The sequence below is a fragment of the Sapajus apella genome, unplaced genomic scaffold (genome assembly GCF_009761245.1).
Source record: "Sapajus apella isolate SASKATOON/1434 unplaced genomic scaffold, GSC_monkey_1.0 scaffold40, whole genome shotgun sequence".
In the NCBI taxonomy this organism is placed as follows: Eukaryota; Metazoa; Chordata; class Mammalia; order Primates; family Cebidae; genus Sapajus; species Sapajus apella.
The window spans coordinates 13,867,913-13,875,886 of NW_022436980.1; the positions used below are offsets into that span (position 1 = coordinate 13,867,913).

The 7,974-nt window shown below is 37.4% G+C and overlaps 1 pseudogene; it reads right to left on the reverse strand.

The window, feature by feature from the left end:
• Positions 1-6,754: 6,754 nt before the first annotated feature.
• LOC116565347 lies at positions 6,755-7,512 on the reverse strand (annotated as a pseudogene).
• Between the last annotated feature and the right edge of the window lie 462 nt (positions 7,513-7,974).

A 7,974-nucleotide genomic window follows, 5' to 3' on the forward strand; every position in this document is an offset into this window, starting at 1 on the left:
ATTCTTCTCTCTTTTCTGCTTTGTTATTCTAGCTAGCAGTCTATCTATCTAGTTAATCTTTTCAAAAAACCAGGTCCTAGATTCATTGATTTTTTGAAGGATTTTTTGTGTCTCTATCTCCTTCAGTTCTGTTCTGATCTTAGTTATTTCTGGTCTTCCGCTAGATTTTGAATTTGTTTGCTCTTGATTTTGTAGCTCTTTTAATTGTGATGTTAAGGTGTCAATTTGATATCTTTCTGGCTTTCTGATGTGGGCATTTAGTGCTATAAATTTCCTTCTTAACAGCGCCTTAGCTGTGTCCCAGAGATTTTGGCACGTTTTCTCTTTGTTCTCATTGGTTTCAAAGCACTTCTTCATTTCTGCCTTAATTTCATTTAAGGCAGTATTCATTCAAGAGCAGGTTGTTCAGTTTCCATGTGGTTGTCTTGTTTTGAGTGAGTTTCTTAGTCCTGAGTTTTAATTTGATTGCACTGTGGTCCAAATGACTGTTATGATTTCCATTCTTTTGCATTTGCTGAGGAGTGTTTATCCTTAGTAATTTTCTGTCTTGTTGATCTAATATTGACAGTGGGGTATTAAAATTTCCCACTATTATTGTGTGGGAGCCTAAGTCTCTTTGTAGGTTTCTAAGAACTTGTGCTCCTGTATTGGGTGCATATATATTTAGGATAGTTAGCTCTTCTTGTTGTACTGATCCCTTTACTATTACATAATGCCCCTCTTTGTCTTTTTGATCTTTGTTAGTTCAAAATCTGTTTTATCAGAGACTAGAATTGCAACCCCTGCTTTTTTTGTTTCCTATTTGCTTGGTAAATCTCCCTCCATCCGTTTATTTTGAGCCTATGTGTGTCTTTGCACATGAGATGGGTCTCCTGAATATAACATACCCATGGGTCATTATCCAATTTGCCAGTCTATGTCTTTTAATTGGGGCATTTAGCTGATTTACATTTCAGATTAATATTGTTATGTGTGAATTCAATCCTGTTATGATGCTAGCTGGTTATTTTGCACATTAGTTGATGCCATTTTTTCGTAGTGTCATTGGTCTTTACATTTTAGTTTGTTTTTGCAGTGGCTGGTACCGGTTTATTCTTTCCATATTTAGTGCTTCCTTCAGGAACTCCTGTAAGGCAGGCCTGGTAGTGACAAAATTCCCCACCATTTGCTCATCTGTAAAGGATTTCTCTTTCACTTATGAAGTTTAGTTTGGCTAGATATGAAATTCTTTGTTGAAAATTATTTTCTTTAAGAATATCGAGGCCAGGTGCAGTGGCTCATGCTTGTAATCCCTGCACTTTGGGAGGCCAAGGCAGGCAGATCATTTGAAGTCAGGAGTTCAAGACGAGCCTGGTCAACATGGCGAAAACCCATCTCTATTAAAAATACAAAAATTAGCCAGGCTGGTGGTGGGCGCCTGTAATCCTAGCTACTCTGGAGGCTGAGGCAGGGAAAATCGCTTGAACCCAGGAGACAGAGCTTGCAGTGAGCCGAGATTGCAGCATTGAACTCCAACCTGAGCAACAGAGTGAGACTCCCTCTCAAATATACATATATATATACACACACACACACACACATATACACACACACACACACACACACACACACACACACACACACACACACACACACACACACATATGGGCTTTCCCTTGCAGGTAACCTGAACTTTCTCTCTGGCTGCCCTTAACATTTTTTCCTCTGTTTCAACCTTGCAGAATCTGATGATTATGTTTCTTGCGGTTGCTCTTCTTTGGAGTATCTTAGTGGTGTTCCTGGTATTTCCTGAATTTGAATATTGGCCTATCTTGCTAGGTTGGGGAAGTTCTCCTGGATAATATCCTAAAGAGTGTTTTCTAACTTGGTTCCATTCTCCCCATCACATTCAGGGACACCAATCAATCGTAGGTTTGATTTTTTCACATAGTCCCATATTTCTTGGAGGCTTTGTTCATTTTTTTTCATTCTTTTTTCTATAATCTTGTCTTTACACCTCATTTCAGCAAGTTGATCTTTAATCGCTGATATCCTTTATTCTGCTTGATTGATTTGACTATTGATACTTGTATATGCTTCACGAAGTTCTCGTGCTGTGCTTTTCAGCGCCATCAGATCATTATGTTCCCCTCTAAACTGGTTGTTCTGGTTAGCAGTTCCTGTAAACTTTCATCAAGTTTCTTAGCTTCATTGCATTAGGTGAGAACATACTCCTTTAGCTCAGAGGAGTTTGTTATTACCCACCTTTTGAACCCTCATTCTGCCATTTCATCAATCTCATTCTCTGTTCAGTTTTGAACCCTTGCTGGAGAGGAGTTGCAATCATTTGGAGAACAGGCATTTGGAATGTTCAGCATTTTTGTGCTGTATTTTCCTCATCTTCATGGATTTATCTATCCACCTTTGATCTTTGAGGCTGATAACCTTTGGATGGGGTTTTTGCCTAGGGGTCGTTTTTGTTGATTTGTTGTTGCTTTCTGTTTGTTAGTTTTTCTTCAAACAGTCAGGGTCCTCTTCTGCAGGTCTGCTGCAGTTTGCTGGAGGTCCACTGTAGACCCTGTTTACCTGGGTATCACCAGTGCAGGCTGAGGAACAGCAAAGGTTGCTGCCTGCACCTTTCTTGAGAAGCTTCGTACCAGAGAGGCGCCAGCCTAATTCCAGCTGGAGCTTGCCTGTATGAGGTGTCTGTTGATCCCTATTGGGAGATCTCTCCCAGTCAAGAGGCATGGGGGCCAGGGACCCTCTTGAGGAAGCAATCTGTCCCTTAGCAGAGCTGGCGTGCTGTGCTGGGATAATCCCTCTTGTCAGGATTAGCTGCTATTTCAGAAGATACTTTTGCAATGTGGAGCCAGGTACCTGCTGAAGGTAGCCTTCTATTCTCTTACAGAAACTGTGGGATAGGGTGTCTATTGTTGCTATTTACATTTTAAAGCAATAGTATCCAGTTCCATTTCTTAGCTTCAAGGGCGTCCTGGAGTCTTAGCTCTGAATCTTCCAATACTAGCAAGTCACAGAGCGACGGAGGCAGAGGCTATGGCAGGATCATCTAGACCTCCTGGAATGGAGCTCACAGAGGAGTGAAACTCTAACCCTGAGTTCCTTTTTCTTTTTTCTTTCTTTCTTGAGACTGTGTTTCGCTCTTGTTGCCCAGGCTGGAGTGTGATGGCACGATCTTGGCTCACTGCAAACTCTGCCTCCTGGGTCCAAGCAATTCTTCTGCCTCAGCCTCCCAAGGAGCTGGGATTACAGGCGCCTGCCACCACACCTGGCTAATTTTTGAATTTTCAGTAGAGATAAGGTTCCACCGTGTTGGCCAGGCTGATCTCAAACTCCTGGCCTCAGGTGATCCACCCACCTCGGCCTCTCAAAGTGCTGGGATTATAGACAGGAAACACCATGCCCGGCCGCTTCTTTTTCTTTATGAGTGTCTTGGATATACTTGACTCTGTTCTTCTGTAAACATTTTAGAATCAGCTTATCAAATTTTACAGCAAATCCTATGATGATTTTGATTGGGATTGCATTGACTCTTCACATCAATCAAAAAAGAGCTCACATTAATAATATCTCTTTATTCACAAATATGTAATATTTTCAGTTGTTTATCATTTGGAATATTTTTAATGCTTGCATAATTTTCTCCATAGAAGTTTTGAAATGTGTTTTAGGTATATTCCGAGCACGCTTACAATATTTGTTGCTGTCGCAAATGTCACTTATACAAGAATTTTTTCCTAATTGTTGTTTGATGAGATATAAATACACAAATAATTTTTGTATATTAATCTTACAACCAACCGCCTGGCTTTATATTAATCAATTTCTACAAATTTTAGATAGATTATTTTGTGTTTTCTCCATTATATCATCTGTGAATAATGTGTTTTGTCTCTTTCCCTCACATTGTTAATTTCCCATTATTTTTGTTGTCTGGTGCTGCTAGTTAGACATTCCAACTGAATGTTAATTTGAAACTATTGATTCTTTGCTAAGTTTCTGTCTTTGAAAGAGATGCTTCTCATATTTCACCATTAACAATAACATTTGCTCTAGGTTTTTGGCAGATATCTTTTATCAGGTTAAGTAAGTTCATTTACCTTTTTATTTTGCTAAGAATTTTTCTCCTGAATCAGTGTCTGTTTTTTATTAAATTATTTTGAGAGTTTTTAAGATTTGAAGAGATTTTATTCTGAAGCAATGTCTATTTTTCTCAAATAAAATTTTTCTCTTGAGATGATCGTATGCTTTTCCTTCCATTTTCTATAATTTTAATTGGAATAAATTATGAATTTCTGGGATAATGATAAATTGCTCTAGTAGATGATATAGTTTATCAAATTTTAAATTTACATTGGCAATATTTTCTTTAAAACTTTCGTTTGTATATTTACGAATGAGACTGGCCTACCATTTTTCCCCTGCCTTTTTTTTTTTGAACTCTGCTTTTCATATCTATGTATCAAGATTCTACTGGTCTCATTGAATGACTTGGGCAATATCCTCCCCCTCTAGTTTTCCATTATCTGGAAGACTTCATATTAAAGAGATAATATCATCAAAAGTATATTAGAACTTGCATGTTAAATCACTTGGGCCTAGAATTTTTCTTTTTTTAGGCATTAATCAATTTTTATAATAATTTTAGGGCTATTCAGACTTTCTAAGTCTTAAGAGTTTGTAGTTCTATCTTTAATACATTTATCAATTTTTCCTAAGTTCATACATTTATTGGCAAGCCTCTCTTCTGCTCTCTCTTTTCTCTTTTTCTAGGACTCTACTCAGAGTGGTGGTTTGGATTGAACATTTTTATTCAATCCCTCGTGTATATATCTCCATTTTTCATATTTCTATTCCCCTGGCTCTCTGCTCTTGTTTTGTGGGTAATTTTTCAGATATACCATTACTATTATCTCTTTGACTATGTTTTTTCTGCTATTTAACCTGTTTAATTAGTTCTTACTTCATTTTAGCAATTCCATTTTCAATATCTAGAAATTCCATTTGGCTGCTTTTCTAGAATTTCCTACTCATTTATGAAAGTCTCTTGTGGCTTGGTCCATCAGTGAATTCAGCTTTTTTTTTTTTTTTCTTTAAATACATTGGCTATTCTACATTTTGCATCTGACAATTTTATTATCTCAAGATTTTTATGGGCTAAATCTCTTTTTCTCTTTTTTCCGCTGCCTCATTCATGATACTTTGTCTCCTTATTTGCTTAATAGTATTTAGAAACTTAAATTTCATTGGCTTTAGTCTGGGAATAGTGTAGCCTTACATTGGGAATGCTTTTCTTCAGCTTTTGTTTCTGTTAAGGGTCTCTGGAGTATCTAACTGGACCTTCAGAGTATCCTAGCTTAAGACAGGCATTCCAGCTTTAGCTTCCTTATTTTGTCGTCAGCCCAAAGTTAATGTGTAATTGAATAGCATTAAGGACACCTGCTCGTATTAAAGGCACCTGCTTGAGGAGCCATCACATTTCTCTCACCTGCTTACCTCTCACAGCACGCACTTTCAACTACTGCTTAAGTCCTTTTGAGGGTGGGATCACGGATTTCCCCTGCTTCCTGGAGCTGAGCATGCATTGAGAGATATGTTTTCCATCATTGAGTTGTGTTTTTGTAAGAGAACCTCTCAGAATTCAGTCTCCAGCATTGCCAGATGTAGTTACTCCTGGATGATGGCTGCACTAGTGTGGAATTACTTCAGCTATTTGAAGATGTTATTCCAGGATTTCCTAGCGTTTATTTATTTTCGCTAAAATGTTTACTGCCAGTGCGATTACTATTCTTTGGTAAGTAACTATTTTTACTTAATGATAACTTTTCAAATTTGTCATTTCTAAGGTGAACTTTAAAAATTCCAGCTTTTGAATTGGATATCGTTTTGATTTTACATCTCCTCTCTTCATTTTGGAAAAAAAAAAAAATCAGCCATCTCTCTTCCGTTGTTCTCTTCCCTTTTTGGCAGAGAAAAGAAGTGATGGCAAAACTCCAATTCAATATGTCTTGTAAATTTTCAACTATTTCCCATGTCTGTAAACTTTTTTCTTTCTTCCTTCATCCCTCTCATCTCTCTTTTTCCCTTCTTTTTTCCTTCCTTCCTTTTCTTTTTTCTTAAGATTTGTAACCCTCTGACTCCTCTTTGTAGTGAATACACTAGCATTCTTTTCTTCCAAAAATATGCCACTTTTTTTACACAATTTATAATTGTGTAAATTTACAAGTTACCAAGTTACATCATAATCTGGATACAATGTGGAATAATTACTTAAATCAAGTTAGTTAACATATCCATCACTTTAAATACTTAACATTTGTGTGTTGAGAACATTTGGAATTACTCTTGTGGCGATTTTGAAATGCGTGATACTTTATTAACCTTATTCACCACACTGTGCAATAGAACTCAGAAAAAAGTATAAGACATCTTCTTCCTGGCATTTTGTACACTTTAATCATTATTTAAAATTTTTTATGATTGTTATTATTTTTTTGAGACAGAGTTTTGCTCTTGTTGCCCAGGCTGGAGTGCAGTGGCACGATCTCGGCTCACTGCAACCTCCACCTCCTGGGTTCAAGTGATTGTCCTGCCTCAGCCTCCCGAGTAGCTGGATCTACAGGTGCATGCCAGATGGGGTTTCATCATATTGGTCAGGGTAGTCTCAAACTCCTGACTTCAGGTGTTTCACCTGCCTCGGCCTCCCAAAATGCTGGGATTACAGCCCTGAGCCACTGTGCCCTGCCTAAAATGTTTAAATGAGACAAAATATCAATTTCAAAACAGCATCAAAAAATGAGTATATTTTTAAGGATACTCAGCTCAAAATAGAGCAAATGGGTTTATGGAAGAATAAATCATGCTACTGAATGTTTAATGAACTGGAAACAAAAGAGAGTTGGTCAAAGACAGACAGAGGACTTTTGTCATAAGAGTTAGAACCTAGGGGCTTGATAGTCACCTGACATCTGTTCAGTGTTCTATCTATGGTTAGAAATGTGCAAGTTAGGAACTCCAGGATTCTTTCAGATTCTTTTTATAAGGTCCTGGTCAAGCAGGGACACAATGTAACACTTGTAAGTTCCTCTCTGTACTAAGTACTCATCTGCATAGATTCCTCTGTGTCCCCGGCAATCATTCCAATATTGGATCCTTAATAATCCTTAGAGCTGCTAGATACTTTTGCCCTCATTTCCCAGTTTCAGCCATTACACAGTCAGTTATGCGAAGGATACGCTTGGCATGCAGACCGTCCATCATTGCACTAAATCTAGTTTGGTATTAATGGAAAATTTGATAAAGTTGGTATCAACTAGGATGTGGTAAGGTGCGCCCAGCTGTGTATTATATTGGAAAAATAATCAGGAAGGGTGTTGAGCTTTTCTTTCCTTTAGTGTGCTGGGATGCTATTTTTCTTTCTTTTTAGGTTTTAATCTGTTCTTTAAGCCTCTGATCTCTGAGACTAGGCATTCACCTCATGGTCACGTACTTCCTTGTTTTCTTCTGCTTCCCCATGTTCATGCCACGCTCTTGTTTCTTCTATTATTATCTTTAAAATGAATAATTCCTTTATTCAACAATATTATATATGGGTTATGAAATTTTAATTTCAGTGACCATGTTCTTAATTTCCAAAAGGATTGCTTGGCTTATTTTTATATCTACCTGTTGGCGTTTTGTAATACCTGTATCTATTTTTTGGTTTGGTTTGGTTCGGTTGGCTGGTTTGCCTATGTGTAACATTCGTTATGTTCATGGATTTTGAAGTGTAATTTTACATCCTTTTTAATGACACATTGTGGTTTTTCCCTCTCTCTGTTGTTATTTTTATTGGCTAATAGTTTTGTGTTATCTACTGTATCCCCTTCCATAAAGAGATCAGTTCTTCTTTGACATAATTACCCCTGGAAATACCCCATTACACATCAGTTAACTTCCTTTCATAGGTTAGCTAAGTGTTTCAATAGGATGTAGACA